The sequence below is a fragment of the Saccopteryx leptura genome, chromosome 8 (assembly GCF_036850995.1).
Source record: "Saccopteryx leptura isolate mSacLep1 chromosome 8, mSacLep1_pri_phased_curated, whole genome shotgun sequence".
Taxonomy (NCBI): domain Eukaryota; kingdom Metazoa; phylum Chordata; class Mammalia; order Chiroptera; family Emballonuridae; genus Saccopteryx; species Saccopteryx leptura.
Window position 1 is genome coordinate 92550535 of NC_089510.1, and position 20475 is coordinate 92571009.

A 20475-nucleotide genomic window follows, 5' to 3' on the forward strand; every position below is an offset into this window, starting at 1 on the left:
TTGATATATTAAATTCCTAATTTTACTTAGGATTAGATTTAAATAAAGCTATCATCAATGAAAGCTGTTAAAAGTAGTCTGAACTCCCCTAATAATATTTTAAGGATAAGAAATAGAGCTTATAAAATTGATATAATATTCAGAGTTAGTAAAAAAAATGTTTATTTGTCCTATGAGATTATAGATCAGTTTTTTTAGCTTTCAGATTAATGTATTTATAATTTAAAAACTCATATTTATGACATTAAGCAAATTTCAATTATCATTAATATCTTGATGAAACAAATTTTAAGATAATAAACCCTAGTTTAGGAATAATATGTCTTATTAAAGTAAATATATTTTAATTTCCAAAGACAGAAAAGAATTTTATTGTCCAGATTTATCTTGCTAAAGAAAAATAATAGGTATCAGTTAATATGAACAAAATATGTATGGACTGAATAGTTAATATAATGTATTATTAATATATATATATATGCAAAAAGTTTATTGTTTAAATTTTTCATTGTGTTGTATAAAGTAAAAAATTATATTTTGATATTAATACTGGTGTTTCTAATTATTTAGAATGCTCCATGAGTCTTACTCTTTTATTTTGGCAGATAAAGTCTTGTTCTTTGAATAATTGATCTATGTAATTGCTGAGGCCATTATGTATAGGCAATAGATGTGAAACTTGAGTTTTTAGCTTCTTTCTCTTTGGCCAGTCTTGATGATTTCCTCCTTTTTTAGCCTACAGCCACTCTTCAAGGGCTTGATGTTTCCTTAGTCTTAAATGAGTGAGCCTCAGCCTGGTCAGCCAGGAGCTTCTTACAATCTTTGTTTGCCTTTAATTTGTGAATGTATTCCATGAGAATTGGCTTTTTTCAATACATTCCTCTGTGATTTCAGGTACAGGCTGTGATTCATGTGGCAGTCAACCTTCTTAAATTCACAATATCTGCCTTGCAGCAGGAACAGAGTTTTCATGCAAGTTACCTTCTCAGGCATTCCAACATTGGCAGTATAACTTTCCCTTCCATTTGGCCAAGGTATTTTTTTGTTGTTGTTGAGTCCAGGAACGGACAGTTACAAACTTTAAGGAGAACAGCCCATCACTGATCAGCTTCTGGATTTATGGGTAGGTATTGGCTTTGGAAATATCATTGGTTTCATTGGGTCCAATCAGACCTTTTTTTTTCCACAGTGGAAGACAGTGGAGGTGAGCCTTTTCTGAAACCTGAACAAACTTACTTATGGCCGTGGTCACAGTGGCCAAAAAAAAGATCCCAGTCTTATTTTTCATTACTTGTTGCTCTATGCATAATTGAGAACTGTATCATGTAATGGAAAGACAGGAAACCATATTACCAAGTCTGGGTTCCCTGAAGATTAGCGATGTTAAGCATGTTTCACATACCTGTAAGCCATGTCTTTTTTGCAAAAAAATGTTTATTCAGGGATTTTGCTTATTTTTAAATCATTATTTTTGTGTGTGTGCATGTTTTTTTTCTTTTTCTTCTTTTTTATTAATTTATTTATTTATTTGCAATTGAGTTGTACAGGTTTCTTATACAATTTAAATATAGTGTGTGTGTATATATATACACTTATATTCTGTTGGTTTTATTTTTCTGGATAACCCTGACTAATACAGTAACCATTTCTATGAGACTAATAGAGCAGGTTGTTTTGGTATCAAGTTAATATGAAATTCTCACTACCTTGTATGACTTCTAGTAGAAATACAGTTTGATGTTATAAATAAATTTTAGTTATTTAACCTTCAAATTGTTAGTCAGTTGACTGATTATTTTGATAATAATAATAGTTATTGGAAACTTTCCTGATAAACCTAGTTAATTAGAAGGAAATTAAAGATTGATTATTCGAATCATACTTTACAATTTTATTATCTCCTGTTTTTGAAACAACTCATTACAAAGTGATATCTGCAAATTTTACATTCTTTAATTAATTTATTTTTTACAGAGAGTGAGTCAGAGAGAGAGAGATAGACAGGGACTGACAGACAGGAACGGAGAGAGATGAGAAGCATCAATCATTAGTTTTTCATTGAGCGTTGCAACACCTTAGTTGTTCATTGATTGCTTTCTCATATGTGCCTTGACCGCGGGCCTTCAGCAGACCGAGTAACTCCTTGCTGGCGCCAACGACGTTGGGTTCAAGCTGGTGGGCTTTTGCTCAGACCAGATGAGCCTGCGCTCAAGCTGGTGACCTCAGGGTCTCAAACCTGGGTCCTCTGCATCCCAGTCCGACGCTCTATCCACTGCGCCACCACCTGGTCAGGCAAATTTTATATTTTAAAAATCTACATGAATTATGTTCAGCAAATGAATTATATCTATTAGTATTTAAATTTATTTCTATTTTTCTAAGTATTTGCAACACATTGTTCTCTGAAAGTTGCATGCTGCTAAAAACATTTTAAAAATTTTTGTTGACTTCAACCATTTTGAGACACTTTGACTTAGTAACTTGAAAAATTCAAATATTTATACAGATATTTTCATTCACATAAAAATAGTTGCTTTGTTGTTCCTGATCACAAATATAACATACATACATGAAAGAAAAATAAAATTCAGAAATGACATCACGTATAAAAATAAAAATGAACAATAAAAATCTGGTATAAAATATCAGAGAATAGCATTGTGACCTGGAGCTAGGCAAACATTTCTTAAAGTAGACTACAAACAACACAAATGATAAAAGATTAAAGAAATATGAGTTAGACATCAAAATTTAGAAATTCTGCCCTTGAAAGACATTATGAAGATAATAAATAGAAAAATAGACTAAGAGACATTCACAGAACACATACCTAAAAAGAGGGTTAAAATATTTAAATAAAAAATCATGAAAAATAAATTTTTGTGTTTTATTGCTATTAGAAACAATATACTGTTGTTGATAAAGCATAATTTTATTATAGTGGAATATTTTCTATTCTTATTTTGTACCCACATTTAAAGATAACTAATACAAATAATGTATAGTAATAATGCAAAATAAACTTACTAGGAAGTATACATATTAAAAAAATTAAATTACATATTAATTATCTCAAAGCCCAAAAGTTAGATATAAGTTTCAGGGGCAGTCAAACTTTTTATAAAAACCACCCACTTTGGCCCTGGCGGGTTGGCTCAATAGTAGAGCATCAGCCTGGCATACAGGAGTCCCGGGTTCAATTCCTGGACAGGGCACACAGGAGAAGCGCCCATCTGCTTCTCCACCCCTCCCCCTCTCCTTCCTCTCTGTCTCTCTCTTCCCCTCCCGCAGCCAAGGCTCCATTGGAGCAAACTTGGCCTGGGTGCTGAGGATGGCTCTGTGGCCTCTGCCTCAGGTGCTAGAATGGCTCTGGTTGCAACAGAGCAACGCCCCAGATGGGCAGAGCATTGCCCACTGGTGGGCATGCCAGGTGGATCCCGGTCAGGAGCATGGGGGAGTCTGTCTGACTGCCTCCCCAGTTCCAACTTTGGAAAAATACAAAAAGAAAAACAACAAACAAACAAAAACAAACCACCCACTTTTGCAGTGCTGGTCAACCTTGTCCCTACCGCCCACTTGTGGACATTTCAGCTTTTATGGTGGGCGGTAGTGGAGCAGCCCAATGATACCGCAATTGGCCCACCATGAAAGCTGGAATGCCCACTAGTGGGCAGTAGGGACCAGGTTGTCCAGCTCTGCAAAAGTGGACGGTTTTTATAAAAAGATTGACTACCCTTGAACACTTTAAATAATTTATTCAGAAATATGAAATAAATCTTACCTTTTATAATTATAAGTTTTTAGGGAGAAAAAAGAGGAAGGAAGAGGAAAGAGAGGGGAATAAAGAGAGAAAGAGCAAAAAAAAATAGAATAATGTTTATTAATTTTCCAGTAAGTTTTTAGTGTTCACAGGTAGTAAATTGAAACTTTTCCAGTGGTTTCAAAGGAAATAATATACGTTGTTTTGATAGAGGGTAGTAAATAAAGTCCACCTTTTTAATTAGTCCCTTTAAATGTTTATCTTTTTTTTTTTAATTTTTATTTTTTACTTTTTTTATGAAGTGAGAGGTGGGGCAGAGAGAGAGGCTCCCGCATGAGCCCTCACCAGGATCAACCTGGCAAGCCCACTATGGGGTAATGTTTTGATCATTGGAACAGCTGCTACATTGCCCAGCAACCAAGCTATTTCAGCACCTGAAGTAAGACCATGAAGTCATCCTCAGAGCCTAGGGCCCTGATGGCGAACCTTTTTATAAAAACCACGCACTTTTGCAGTGCTAGTCAACCTGGTCCCTTCCACCCACTAGTGGGCATTCTACCTTTCATGGTGGGCGGTAGCGGAGCAACCAAATGGTGCCGTGATTGGCCCACCATGAAAGCTGGAACGCCCACTAGTGGGCGGGATGGACCAGGCTGACCAGCACTGCAAAAGTGGGTGGTTTTTATAAAAAGGTTTGCCATCACAGGCCTAGGGCCAACTTGCTTGAAACATTCAAGCAATGGCTGTGAGAGAGGAAGAATAAAAGTGACAGAGCGAAAGCGAGGGAGCGGGAGAGAAGTAAAGTGGGAGGGGTGGAGAAGCATATGGTCGCTTCTCCTGTGTGTCTTGACTGGGAATTGAACCCAGGACTTCCACACTCCAGGCCAACCCACTGCCACTGAGCCAACCAGCTGGGGCCATCATATTAAACTCAAATTTATTCCTAGCATTTTAAACTTTGGTTATAAACAATGTGTTATAGTAAAATACAATGTAACTTCAACACCAAATATGACAGAAAAGGTTCTTTCTAATACAAAATATTTAAAATTATTATTTTCCTTAAAGTTATAAATTTCAATTAAGATACACACACACATACATACTCATACAAAAAGTGTCATCTGGAAAGTACCTATTGGTCACACATACTTATATTTTAATGAATTAATCATTGTTTGTTTTGCTTTGTTTTGTTTATGACAGAGAGAGATAGAGAGAGGGACAGAAATGGATAGACAGACAGGAAGGGAGAGAGATGAGAAGCATCAAATTTTCACCTTAATTGTTCATTGACTGCTTTTTCATATGTGCCTTGATCAAAGGGCTACAGCAGAGCTTGTGACCCCTTACTCAAGCCAGTGATCTTAGGCTGAAGCCAGCAACCTTGGGCTTCAAGCCAGCAACCATGGGGTCATGTCTATGATCCCACACTCAAGCCAATGAGCCCATGCTCAAGTTGGTGACCTCGGGGTTTCAACCCTGGGTCTTCTGCATCCCAATCCAATTCTTTATTCACTGCATCACTGCTTGGTCAGGTGAATCAATCATTGTCTAGGTGGACAGCCACGTTGCAATAAGAGAAACTCAGTCTTATCCTCATTCCTAAGTTGTTTCAACCAGGTATTGTTCATTTTTGTCAATGAAACTAAAATGGCTTAGAAGTAAATATGAAAGAGTTAAATTATGACAGGAAGTATTTCTCTAATGATTAATTATGTTGAGCATATTTTCATGTGATTTTTTTGTAATTATTATTTCTTCTTTAAGTAAAATTATTTTAAAATTATGTGGCCACTTCCAATTGAGCTGTTCATTTTATTGTAGATGTTGTTTAGTTTTAGGAATTTTTTTATATATTTTAGTAATTAATCCCTGATCAGATATATGATTTGCAGTCATTTCCTCCCATTCTGTGGGTTGCCTTTACACTCTCTTGATAAAGTTTTCTGATGCACAGAAGCTTTTAATTTTGATGAAGTTAAATTTTAATTTTTTTTTGTTTTTCTTGTGTGTTTTTGGTGCCATATCCAAAAAAAAAAAAATCATTGCCAAATCCAATGCCATGAAATCTTCTCTTATGAGTTTTGTATTTCTATTGTAGTTCTTAAATTAAAGTCTTTGATCCTGTGTAAATTAATTTTTTAGATGATTTAGGAGAAAGGTCTCACTTTATTATTTTGTGTGTTGAGGTCCAGTTTACCTACCATCATTTGTTGAATATAATTTAATCTAGTAATTCTGAAAATGTTATTCTACTCTTCAGCGATTGTTGAGTTCTGTTTGTTGAGCATTGGTACTGTCTACTTAATGACCTTTTCAAATTATTTTTGAAAGTGTGTACTGATTCTTTTTTTATATGAGGTATCAAAATTTTTGTTTGTTACCTCCGTGGTTGACTAGTAACCTAACAATTTTTTTTTTAATTCCTGGCTTCAGTATGGGGCTCAAGGAAAAGTGCACTGACCTTTTAATCTTTCCATAGAAATCAATGAGGGAAAGTTTCTGTGGGTTAGAGAGCTCCAGCCAGCTGCTCCTGGAACTTGAAGCATTTACCTTCAACCTAGACGTGGCTAAGAAATGTGGATCAAAGATACATTTAGACATACCATTCATACCTAAGATCAAAAGTCTTTCTTTTTATCCAACATGCCGTAGTTGTTATAAGTATCTGATCAGGCACAGAGTTCCAAAATAGTTTATTCTAACATCTCATTTCAATAGTTGCTTTGTTGGAGAAACCTTCCCTGAACCTTCATACTCTACTATTTTGCATGACATCACTCCTTTCTTATCAGTAGTTTTATAAACTCAATTTCTATATTTGGCTTTTTCAATCTCTAAGATAGATTTTATTGTGAAATAAAAGTAGTATGATTATCACAAAATCAAAAGATAACATTGATATGGTTATTATAAATGAATTGGAAACCCATTCACTTTTCCTACATAGCTTAAAGATGTGTTAGACTGAAAATTTCTGGATTTTCTAAAACCAAGAGTTGTGTATAATGAATCAAAAGTAATTCAGTATCCTTGGTGATCATTAAGAAATGCTTTAATAAAAGTATTGATAGTTAGCTACTAATTGTTTGTATAACACTATAAATTTAGTTAGTGCAGAGCTGGACAAATGTAGCAACTGAGAGAGGTCGACGGGGATGAGACAAGGTCATTATTTTCTCGGTTGTGTTGGAGAGGTTTTAATGAGAAAGGAAGTTCATAAAGATGGAAGAGAAATATATGTAGTATTCACCATGCTACTATATGCATTCATCCTTGCATTGACTACAGTAAGAGAAAAATTGCATTTACAAGGAAAATTGAATACAATTCTTTTCAACTCTGCTAATCTTTCTGTTTAGTACATAAATTAGTAAGGAGAAAACTAATTAATTAGTAATAACTTGTGTTTTGATCCACTATAGAAATAATAAAATATTTCTAAAAGTAACTCAGCTAATTAGGAGAGAATAACATTCTGAGATTGGCTCATTAACCAAAGAAGACAAAAGACTAGACACAAGTAAAATTCCTAGGCATATTACATAAATTGTAAAAAATGTAAATAAAATAAAGAGATAGACTACAGGGAGGTTTGAACTTTTGAGAACTCAAATTCTTACATCTGATAAAGGACTGTCATAAAAAATATACAAAGAACTCTTAAAACTCATCAGTAGGAAAGCAAACTAATTTTTTTTAATGGGCCAGACCTTAACAGACACTTCACCAAAAAAGATATACAAATAAAAAATAAGCATATAAAAAATCTCATTATATGAAATTTAAGCAAGGTAATAGAAATTCAAACAACAAGATACCAACACTCACCTACTAAAATGGCCAAAATCCAGAACACTGACAACATCAAGCATTGACAGGAATGTGGAGCATTCATTTATTGTTGATGGGAATATAAAATGGTGTAGTCACTTTAGAAAACAGCTTAATAGTTCCTTACAAGTTGAACATATTTTTATCATATGATCTAGCAGTCATATCCCTTGATATTTACCTAATGAATTGAAAACTTATATCTATATAAAAGCCTGAAGACAGATGTTTATAGCTGTTTTATTCATCATTGCCAAAATTTGGGGGAAAAAACCCCAAAATGTTTTTCAATAAAGGAATTGACAAATAAAATGTGATGCATCCAGAGAATGGAATATTATTCAGCCTAAAAGAAATGATATATTAAGCTATGAGAAAATGTAGAAGAAGCTTAAATGCATAACAGTAGGGGAAATAAGACCAGATACAAAAGCAGCATTCTAACTACTGGCCATTCTAAAAAAAACACACTATAAAGATAGTGAAAAGATCAATGGTTGCCAGGGTTTAAAATGAGAGAAAAATAAATAGGCAGAGCCCATAGAAATTTTAGGGCAGTGGAAATATTTTGTATGCTACTATAATAGTAGGTTCATTTTATCATACATTTATCTTAAACCAGAGAGTCTGCAACACTAGTGATGAACTGTAATGTAAACTATGGATTTTGGGTAATAATGATGTGTCAGTGTAGGTTTATCAATTTGAACAAATGTACCACTCTCATGTAAAATATTGACAATGGGAGAGGCCGTACATGGGAACAGCATGGGTTATTGGCAAACCCTTGCATTTTCTTCTCTATTTTGCTATGAAACTAATATTGCTCTAAAATATAGTCTTTGTAAACAAACATACAAAGAAGTTTATAACATCACATGCATACTACTATATAAATGGAAAGTTAGCAGTATTTTCGAGGAAGCCAGAGCAACAAATCTTTGTTGTTAATTCCATAGGACCTACCTTTATAGAAGGCAAAGTACTTCCCTCCAGCTGTCACAGGGGCATTTCTCTTCACGACCAAAAGATTTAACTTCCTCGCACTTTGCTACTCTTCTGATCTTTCTATGTTCTGATTGGATGACTTCAGATTTTGGTCTCTCTTCAATTGGCTAAAATTTGTATAAAGAACTGGATACAGCCCTTTAGAAGAACCTCCTTGGAGGGAATGTGAGTGTAGAGGTTTACTGCAAAATAAGAATGAGTTATAAATAAATAAATAAATAAATAAATAAATAAATAAATAAATAAATAAATAAATAAATAAATAAATTGCAGATTTAACTGCACAGCTGAAATATGTGGAAATCCCTAACAGGATCAATAATTGACCTTTCTAGATGATTGGCCTGATTTAACTCTCCTGTCACCAAAGGCTGATCTTGTGCATGTTAGCCAGGGCTCGCTGCTCCTTTGCATCTTTCATCATGCTTTGTCTCCCCCAGTCAGGCCATGTGACTCTACAATTGGTCTAGTTGACAGGGTGAAAGATGGAGAAATTCCTGAGGAAGCAGGTACTGATTTGTGAGGCACTTAGGTCATGGTCTCTAAAAGCAGATATTTGGATGAGAATTTTTGTGTAAGTGATTTATTGAGTGCAAACTCTCAGTAGAGCTCTGTATGAGAATGATGAAAATATGATAGTGGAAAAAACTAAAATTAATGTGACTCAGTTAAATTTAATAAACATATATATATATATAAAATTATAGGAAGTTATTCCAAAAAGTGAGTGATGCATTATTAAAACTACACAGCAAAATCCTTTCCCCCTTTGTTGATATTGAGCAAACCTGTGTTATCTTCCTCTTTTAAACTCATAAATGTTATATAACATTTTAATTAATTATGAATTACTTTACTATTTCTATGTGGTAAGTAGTCTCTAGACCACTAGTTCAAGCTGTTTTTATTAATTTTTCAGTTTCATTTGCCTAAATAAATTTTAAATTCTTTAAAGTCTGTGTGTTTGACAAGTAATTATTTGTGTATACTGCAATAAATGATACAATGTGTTTAGAGATGCAGTGTCCATTTAATGTTTATAATATAATTATAATGAATATGTGCTTTTCAACTTTATTTACTCTTTCTTGCTTTTGTAATTTTTTAATTTTAAAATATTTCCATCAAAACAAAATTACATTTACAAAGTATAATTAAATAAAATTATAGATAGAATTATTGTAAAACAAGTCAGGAGGAAAGTAAGTAGGTGTATAGATAAAACAATATTGTATTTGATGGGTAAATAAGAATGTATTACAGTATTCTTACAAATATTGAATTTTGCAATTTTCCAAAATAAATAATAAAAAATGAATAATAATGCCAGATAGAAACTACCTGTTTAAAAATATTTTTGACTCTTTCTAAAGTAATATTTCTTTATGCTTTTATTTTTTTATTACACTGAATAGAATAGTTTTAAATTTCTTTCTTAATGAATATTAGAGGTCTCTTTTTGACTGCCTGGATTAGTTTTTACATTTTATTGAATATTGACTTGCATCACTGTCCTTTATAAATATATTTCTCTTATTTTTAGCTAAGTTTGAATACTAATATATGAATGTGGCATTAGATATTTAGAAAAGATAATGTATCTGGCATTTAGGAAGCCTATTCTATATCCTTGGATAACTTAATTAAGGACATAAGCTAAATATATATTTATACTGAAGTACATATTAAAAACATAAAAGTAGGCAAACTTAAATTATTCTTTTAGTTTTTCATTATTTTATTCCCCCAACCATTAAATCAAAAATTTAAAAATGCAAGCTTTTAAAGAATTTTGAAAGCTATATATGGGCAATTTTCCTTTGTTTTGACTAACTGCTTAATTAAAATATAATTTAATATTTTAGATATCATAAACATAGAGTTCTTTTCCTATTCAATAAATATTATTAATATTCCCTAACTTATTTACTACAGATTCTTGTGAGTTCTTTTCTTTATCGATTTTAATTTATTGTGTTTACATAGATTCAAGTGTCCCACTGAATATACCCCCCTCCCCTGTGTTCCCCTAAACATCCCCCTTGCCCCCTGCCCCCAACATCTTGTAAGTTTTTATGTTACCTGTTCCAAAGTTTATTATGCATCAGCAAATGATTAAGTTACTATAACTTTGAATGTAAAATTCACCCACATGTTGACATTAATTTTTAAATATATTAATAAGTCTTTACAAATAAAACAGATGTTTCCTCAACTTTTGTTTTTATTTCTTGAATTAATTTATGCCTCAATTGACATTCACAAATTACCGTATTTTTCACTGCATAAGATGCACCTGACCATAAGACACACCTAGCGTTTTAAGGAGGAAAATAAGAAAAAAAAATCTGAAACAAATGGTGTGTTAAAATGCTTAATAAAATACCATATTGTTTTGCTCCATAAGATGCACAGACATTTTACCCTCCACTTTTGGGGGAAAACAAGTGTGTCTTATGGAGCAAAATGTATGGTATAATATTATGGCTATTTTAAATAGAAACCAAATTCTAGAACCAAAAATAGTGTTTCTAAACTCTATAAGTATAGAGAAAAGGTGTATAAGAATAAAATAACAGAAATAAATAAAAAAGAAAGATATAGCTTTAATTATATAACTATTACTACATCTTAATGTTCAAAAAGTACAAAGTTTAAGGTTATATAATCTTCAGACAACTAGTGATTAGCTTATACTCACTTATACAGCTAGTGCTCAACTTACAACCACGATTGGTTCTGACAGACTGGTCGTAACATGATTTGGTCATAAGTTGAGTAGACGATATGTACAGTACTGTGAAATGATGTTATAAAAATCTTTAAGTCATATTTTATCATAATTTTCTTTCATTATTGTTATATATAATAATTTTCTTTGTTCATTTTCTGCCATTTGAATAATCTCTACACCATTTTGTTTCTTATTTTTACATTTGTCAGGTCTAAGTAAAACACTGCATTACCAGTACAACTGGCTTAATATTTGCAAAGAAATTTCCTCTTGGTAGACATCTTGGGAGAGGTTTGATGAAAAATGTCCAAGACACAAAACACAAATTGCTGTACTGAGTCTGGGATAACAGTTGAAATGGTGCACACAGAATGGTAGTGCTGCCGGAAGCTGGTCTGCACTGTCGTACGCCCAGCTGGGCAACGCTTGTGCTGCCAGATGCAGAGCAGTCATGGCTAGTGATTGTGGTCGTAAGTCAAATGGTTGTAAGTTGCATAGGTCGTAAGTCGATCAATATTTGTACAGGTATTTTGTATCTACTATTTTGTGAACTCTTTGGTGTCAGAAAACATATCTTTCTTTAAAAATTGAATTTATCATGGTCCAAAACTCTACAAGTTTCAAGTGTACAACTCAATAAAACATCTGCACATTGTACTACTACTGTGCATGCATGTCTCCGGGCAAAGTCTTTTCCATCCCCACTTTCCCCTTTGCCCATCTTTATAGTACTTTCTAAAAGACAATGCTTTGGGGATTTCTGTAGGTATTGAATCAGTTTATACCTGTATGATCTTTGCAAGGACATTTGTAGAGAAAATGGCCTTGAGCGATAAAGATAATGTCAATTTCTGGGGCAGAAGGCAGATTTGTTTCCAGACCAGGATGATAAAGATACTATCCTCCTGCAGGCAAAGGTTGCTCAGGTTTGCTAGCCTACTGTTTAAAAGATTAGAACATTTTTAATCTCTGGCTTTAAAAGCTGTGACACAAACCTTCTTAAGATATAGAATCCACCTGTGTCAAGCCCTATTGACTTGTGGATCAAGGGGTCCCAATGAAAACATAAAGTTTATGTTCTTACTGTGCAATGAAAAGCACAGCTTTTGTCAAGGACATAGACTCTTACGTCTTCTCACAGCATCTATATAAAACTGGTAGGCTAACTTGTTAGTTTTCAGGGAAAGCAAAATATTAGACACTGTATAGTTCTTGACACACAAAAGGCAGGTGCCTTGTATACAATGCAAAATGTAAATAAATAAATAAAATTTTGGAGTTAAAAGGTAAAAATTGAGACCTAAAAATGTTGTATTTTTCTTAGTTTACACCTTAGTGGCTGAAAACACCAGTAATTAAAAATTAAAAACAAAACAAATCAAACAGAACAAATGTGTTGCAGAAACAAATGAAGAAGAATCCAGACATTGGCAATGGCAAGTTGGCTTAGTGGTAAAGTCTTAGCTGGCATGTGAATGTCCCAGGTTCAATTTTGGTCAGGGCACACAGGAGAAGCAACCATTAATTAGCTGCTACACCCCTTTTCTCTCTCTCTCTTCCTTTTCCACAGGCATGGCTCAATTGGTTCAAGCACATCGGTCCCAAACACTAAAGATAGCTTCTTGGCACCTCCACCTCAGGTGCTAAAAATAGCTAGGTTGCAAGCATGGCCCCACATGGGCAGATCATTGGCCCCAGACAGGAGTAGCCAGATGGATCTCAGTCAAGGTGTACATGGGAGGTTGTCTCTCTATCTCTCCTCCTCTCATTTGGAAAAAAAAAAGGAAAAAAGAAAGAATCTAGATATTCTGGACCTGTTTTAATTGTGATATTATGGCTCAATAAATACTACTTAGATTTCAGAAAATATTATTTAATTCTTCAAATAAATTTAATACTCAGGATTGATTTAATCATTTCTTTAATACATTAATTGAAACTGTATTATGCTTAGTTCTGGGTTCACTTCATATGCAAACAATAGTGTAAGCCAGTAGCCATGGCCACCATTACAGCAGCCTGGCCCATGTAGGTTCACATTTGACTTGGACAGATGATAATGAAACAATGGAGCCAAGAACTGGTGAGCCATTACATTTAGTCCTAGCTCACACCCGGCAGGCGACAAATACACACAGTGGCTTAACACTTCCCTTTCCATTCAGGGCTCCTAAAGCCACTGACTTATCCAAGTTTCCTAGAATCAAAGATTTCTACCGCACTAGCCTTTTCACCTCTGTTTAGCATCTCCTTTTCTCTGCACAAACTCTGCACAAACTGGCTTCTCCTTCAGCACTCAGCCATCTTGGCTGCTTCTCCTCTGCAATGTTAATTTCAAAAACCGAGAGCAAGAGCCCCTGGTCTCCCTTATTTTATAGTGTAGAAATTGAAGCCTTTAAGCCAGTATACAAATAAGGAAGTCTCTGATACAAAGCCATTTATCTGAGGCATAAATGGGATTCCTCATAAGAGTGCACCACCCCACATCATGCAACAGTCAAGGGTGTGGGGAAAAGCTTAGTGTTGAGAATATCTTAGTATTAAAAGAGTGGAAAAAGCTTAGTCTTAAAACTAAGACTTAGGCTATAAGAACCCTGCCTGCTTACAGCCTGTCCCCCACACGCAATGCAAACTATAAGTGAGCAAAACTATGCATCATATTTACAAACTTATTTGACCCACAAACAGCATAACTGAAACTTTTTAAATTTAGAAAACAGTAAAAAAAAGTTTCTAAAAATTTTATTTGCATATAAAATTAAATTTTAATTCTCTTATATTTCAAATATAATCATGTCAAAATTAAATAAATCATTTTGTATTTTTAACTCCTGTTAAAATGTTTTCTTTTGCATACTGGTAAAGTGAATACATTTTATCACATTGTCTTTTTGATCTTTTGCAAAGACATGAAATTAGAAATTGAATTATTGTCAAATGTGATTCAAAGTCGAAGCCAATTCTCCAAATAAATATTTCTGAGAAATAAGTAGACACATCTGGTTACAGAGTGTGAAATGGAACTAGAGATAATACTTAAACAATATGATTTCATAAAAACTAGTTAAAAAACAAAGCAGTAAGAACTTTACAGTAAATCATAAACTCTTGCAAGAAAGGGTAAAAATATTGATGAGTTAGAAAGGAGTTTAGTGAAGAGAGAAATGCGGCTCAATCATGAAAAAAGTGGGTTTTTTCCCCTCACAAATCTATTTTGTTATACAAAAAGTTTGTCATCTCATATATTAGAATAGGGGTGAATGAGTTGTCTTTTTGCAATCATCATTGGTGCCAGACCCCAGATAGCAAACCTTGTGACAAAAGAGGGGAGGAGAAGGAGAAGAGAATAAGACCAAGAAACAGTTTATCAGAACTCTTCCAAACCTCTTAAAAATGTAAAATAGCCCTGGAAATCTTATGACAAATCAGAAAGTGCAGCTTCTTTTCCAAAGCTGAACCAGAAATTGTTTTGGGTATATTATTACAAATAAAACAAATGAGTGAGAATTAGAGAGTAATATAATAAATACATTAAAATGTGATCAACTAATGAAATCTAGAAGGATGAAAGATGCCAGTCCTGTGTGTGGGAGACTACAAGTAGCAAAGCTCTTATAGTTTAAGGCTTAGCAAAAGGCTAAGTTCTCCTCCCACCACCTCCATATGGGCTATGAAGCTGAGTATTTGCACTCATCTCAACCCCCCACCTCACTTGCTTGGTTAAGTGGCTAGAAGCAGTTTTCATGCCCTTTCTTTCACCCTTTGTTTGTTCTGATGTTGGTTGATTTCAGTTATGCACGGTGGAGGGTTTCTGCACTTGGGAGAATTCTTGAGTTGCCTTGGAGATGTGTCACTTTGTATTGGAGGCTTCCTAATTTGCATATGGCTATATAATGAAGCAAACCCCAGGCTTTTTTGCTCTGTCTTGCCATCAGCTTGCAGAGGCCTCCCAATCCCATCCTCTTCCTCATGAAGTTTATTTTCTTCATTCCACATCGTTCTCCCTCAGGACCAGGAATTATTAGCTGTGCTGGTTCGTGGCATCTGTGTTAAGAAGGAGGTCTGGTAAGACTTGTTGTTCTATGTTGTTATGCTATTTTTCTACTTAAGAGTAAATCTAACCAATATATTAGGATCTACATAGTTAGAAACTTGTTTTTCAAACACACATAGTACAGTATGCAAAATACCCAGAAAAAGGTAAGGACATAATAACTATAATCAATGCTATTGTGTCATTTTGAGTTTATAAATCTTTTAGTAAATAAGTGATATGTGTTAAATATGTTAATATAAATAAATAATGTTAGACAATGCCTCTAATAATTCTATTATACAGAGATAACTGTATTAAATTTGAAAGTGTCGCCCTGGCCGGTTGGCTCAGCGGTAGAGTGTCAGCCTAGCGTGCGGAGGACCTGGGTTCGATTCCCGACCAGGGCACACAGGAGAAGCGCCCATTTGCTTCTCCACCCCTCCGCCGCGCTTTCCTCTCTGTCTCTCTCTTCCCCTCCCGCAGCCAAGGCTCCATTGGAGCAAAGATGGCCCGGGCGCTGGGGATGGCTCTGTGGCCTCGGCCTCAGGCGCTAGAGTGGCTCTGGTCGCAATATGGCGACCCCCAGGATGGGCAGAGCATCGCCCCCTGGTGGGCAGAGCATTGCCCCATGGTGGGCGTGCCGGGTGGATCCCAGTCGGGCGCATGCGGGAGTCTGTCTGACTGTCTCTCCCCGTTTCCAGCTTCAGAAAAAAATAAAAAATAAAATAAAATAAATAAATAAATAAATAAATTTGAAAGTGTCTGAAGGTAAATCAATTTAAAATCCCTGAAGGTAAATGATCAGCAGAAAACATAGTTTATGCCTTTAAGGGTCATATATTCTATTAGAGAGAGAGAGAGAGAGAGATAAGAATTAGGTAGAGGAACAAAATTTTTTTTTTTTTTTAATAAATTTTTATTAATGGTAATGGGATGACATTAATAAATCAGGGTACATATATTCAAAGAAAACATGTCTAGGTTATTTTGTCATTAAATTATGTTGCATACCCCTCGCCCAAAGTCAGATTGTCCTTCGCCACCCTCTATCTAGTTCTCTGTGCCCCTCCCCCTCCCCCTAACTCTCCCCCTGTCCTCCCTCCCCCCACCCCTGGTAACCACCACACTCTTGTCCATGTCTCTTAGTTTCATTTTTATGTTCCACCAATGTATGGAATCATGTAGTTCTTGTTTTTTTCTGATTTACTTATTTCACTCCTTATAATGTTATCAAGATCCCACCATTTTGCTGTAAATGATCTGATGTCATCGTTTCTTATGGCTGAGTAGTATTCCATAGTGTATATGTGCTACATCTTCTTTATCCAGTCATCTATTGAAGGGCTTTTTGGTTGTTTCCATGTCTTGGCCACTGTGAACAGTGCTGCAATGAACATGGGGCTACATGTGTCTTCACGTATCAATGTTTCTGAGGTTTTGGGGTATATACCCAGTATAGGGATTGCTGGGTCATAAGGTAGTTCTATTTGCAGTTTTTTGAGGAACCACCATACTTTCCTCCATAATGGTTGTACTACTTTACAGTCCCACCAACAGTGAATGAGGGTTCCTTTTTCTCCACAGCCTCTCCAACATTTGCTATTACCCGTCTTGTTGATCATAGCTAATCTAACAGGGGTGAGGTGGTATCTCATTGTAGTTTTGATTTGCATTTCCCTAATAACTAATGAAGCTGAGCATTTTTTCATATATCTGTTGGCCATTTGTATCTCTGAGGAACAAAATTTTTAAAAGCTATACCATGCATTGTCATGAAAGATACAAGTTGGATGTTGGTTAGGAATTGTTAGTTTCCATGTTCATCCATGTTGTCACAAAAAGTAAGATTTCCTTCTTTTTCATGGTCCCATAGTATTCCATTGTATATATGTACCACTGCTTTTTAATCCACTTGTCACAGACATACACTTGAGCTGTTTCCAGATCTTTGTTATTGTGAACAATGTTGCCATAAACATGGGGGTGCATTTCTTCTTTTGAATCATTGATGTGGTGTTCTTGGGATATATTCCTAAAACTGGGATGGCTGGTCAAAAGGCAGTTTGATTTTTAATTTTTGTGGGAATCTCTCTATATGCTGTTTTCCACAGTGGCTGCAACAGTCTGCATTTCCACCAGCAGTGCAGGAGGGTTCCCTTTTCTCCACATTCTCACCAGCACTTATTCTGTGTTGTTTTGTTAATGAGTGCCATTTTGACTGGTGTGAGGTGATATCTTATTGTGGTTTTAATTTGCATTTCTCTAATGATTAGTGATGTTGAGCATTTTTTCATATGCCTATTGGCCATCTGTATGTCCTCTTTGGAGAAGTGTTTATTTATTTCTTTTACCCATTTTTTGATTGGAATGTTTATTTTCCTGGTATTGAGTTTTATAAATTTTGGTTATTAACCTTTTTTATAAATAAATTTTTATTAATTTTAATGGGGTGACATCAATAAATCAGGGTACATATATTCAAAGAAAACATGTCCAGGTTATCTTGTCATTTAATTATGTTGCATACCCATCACCTAAAGTCAGATTGTTCTCCATCACCTTCTATCTAGTTTTATTTGTGCCCCCCCTCCCTCTCTCTCTTCTTCCCTCCCCCCCATAACCACTACACTCTTTTTCATTTCTCTTAGTCTCGTTTTTATGTCCCACCAATGTATGGAATCATGCAGTTCTTGTTATTTTCTGATTTACTTATTTTATTCCGTATAATGTTATCAAGATTCCACCATTTTGTTGTAAATGATCTGATGTCATCATTTATTATGGCTGAGTAGTATACCATAGCATATATGTGCCACATCTTCTTTATCCAGTCTTCTATTTTTTTACAGTGATTAAAGCCTTTAAGCACTATCTTGGTCAACACAGAAAGAATCCATAAAAGAGTAGTGTCCTTAACATGTTCAAAAAATCCAAGTTGGCACCAACACTATTCCAAATCCCTGCAAATGCAGTCCAACCCCAGCTCAGTTTGTTAGGAGCTATCACAAAGAGCAGGAGTCCAGGAAAAGTCCACATCCAGGAAAAGTCTGCATGGCACTGGAATTGCTATCACAATTCTATACTTTGCAGCTCACGTCCAAGTCCAAGTCCCAATGACCGCTGCTTCTAGCTGGTAATGATTTAGGTAGACTGGAAAAGCCATATGCAGCCTGTGTGGAGATGGAATTTCTATTCTCCTCTGCCTGGAGAGATGAGACTAGGTTGCTTTTCCCTAGAGCTCTGTGACTGTGGCATGGTAAAGAGAACCTTGGGATACACTAAGATGGGTGGCAAAGGTAAATTCATAATAGAAGTTGGCAAAAAGGGGAAAGAGAGCTCTAATTAAGAGTAGGTCCCAGCCTGAAATATGAGTGGGGCATTGAGGTAGGAGAAATAAAGGAAACACTATATATTAAACAAAACAGCAGAAAGTAGGACTATCAACACCCACAACAGAGATTTTTGAGCGAAGAATAAAAAACCTGACTATTCAGGCAAAACATAGTTAAGTGGTCCTTGTGCAAGTGAGATCAGTTTACCTGCTTCTTGGAAGAAATATCCTAGGCTCATCCACAGTGTCATAGATGGGGCCCATGGCCCTGGGTACCTTCAGTCTTCAGTGGCAAACCCCAGCATTCTGGGCAAGGTTAGGTCATAGGTGGCTGGAGCAGGGCTGGAAGAGACTAAACACTCCCTTAGAGGAACGAGGGGGAAGCCTACCTTCCAGTGTCCCCTTTTCCTCACAGCAAAGGCATGTAAGCCTGGCAGGCTTTACCTCAATGTCCTTCCTATTCACTATTGAAGCAGGAACCAGATGGAATCCTATGAGACCCCTTTGGGGCATTGGAGCCTTTACGGGCATATCCTAAAAACTGGTAGTTCACCTGATCTCTATTGGGCTTTTTCTGCCTCTTGGTACCTTAAAAGCCATGCTCAGAAGATCTCGCTGAGGGGTTGAGGATCCCCATCTGCCTATATAAACCTTTTCTGTATATCTAGAGCTATTTGGAAAAAGATAAAACAGTGTTATTAGCTGGATCAAAGGTAGAAGTTTGCAGGAGAAAAAGATTTGACGTCTCCTGTTCATCAGCATTCAAAAGAAATTTAATTTTTTTTAAGTAAAAAGCATGGTATGGTAGACCCATAGGATTTCCAGGATATGACTTCCCCCTTTTAAATTTTTTTAATTGACCTTAAAATATTTGCTGGGTACACTTTAATAATACCTTGACTTTAATGATTGTAAGAAATACCCATAATTAGAAAGGTTTGACAAAATACAGTAAATGCTTTTGCTACATATGCAGGAGCATTGTCAGTTTAACCAGTTTAGGAAATCCAATATTAGAAAAGTGCATACAGACAATGAGCTATAACATGCTTAGCAGCCTCTCCTGTTCTGACAGAGGTTACTATAAATCCAGAATAGGTATCCACTGTAACGTAGACATAGGACTGTTTGCCAAAAGGTATATGAGTAACATTCATTTGCCAGAGTTGTCCTGGTAGGAGTCCTTGAGGGTTAACTCCAAATGAAGGGACACATTGTAGTATAGGACACCTTGGACAGGATTTACCAATCTGCTGTGCTGCTTCCCGAGAGTGTTGAAACTGTTTACACAGGGCTGCAGCGTTCCGGTGATGACTAGTATGAGACTGAATTGCTCGATCTGTCATGATTGCTCCAAATAATTTTCTTTTGGGTAGCTTGATCAACAAAGGCATTCCCTTGTGCTAAAGCTCCAGGGAGCGTGGAGTGAGCTCGAGTATGTCCTATAAAACATGGAGCTCCATGTTGACATACAAGTCTTTGAAGAAGGAGGAACTGCTGAAATAGTTCATCTGCAGTTGTCCCTAAGACAGCAGTCTTTATAGTAGAAACAACCATAAGTAAATATTTGCTGTCTGTATATAGATTAAAGGAGGAATATGGCAAATGCTGAAAAGCCATGATAATGGCATAGAATTCTAGTCTTTGAGTTGATTTTATGTTGACTGTTTCAGTATAAAGTCCATTGATTTGCAAAAGCAATTTGCCATTTAGTGGAAGTTTCTCAGAGCCATTGTTGTTGATCCTTTGAAAAAAGGAACAACAATAAT

General features: G+C 35.4%; 1 pseudogene; it reads right to left on the reverse strand.

Moving 5' to 3' along the window:
* Positions 1-687: 687 nt before the first annotated feature.
* On the reverse strand, positions 688-20052 carry LOC136380060 (large ribosomal subunit protein eL19-like; annotated as a pseudogene).
* Between the last annotated feature and the right edge of the window lie 423 nt (positions 20053-20475).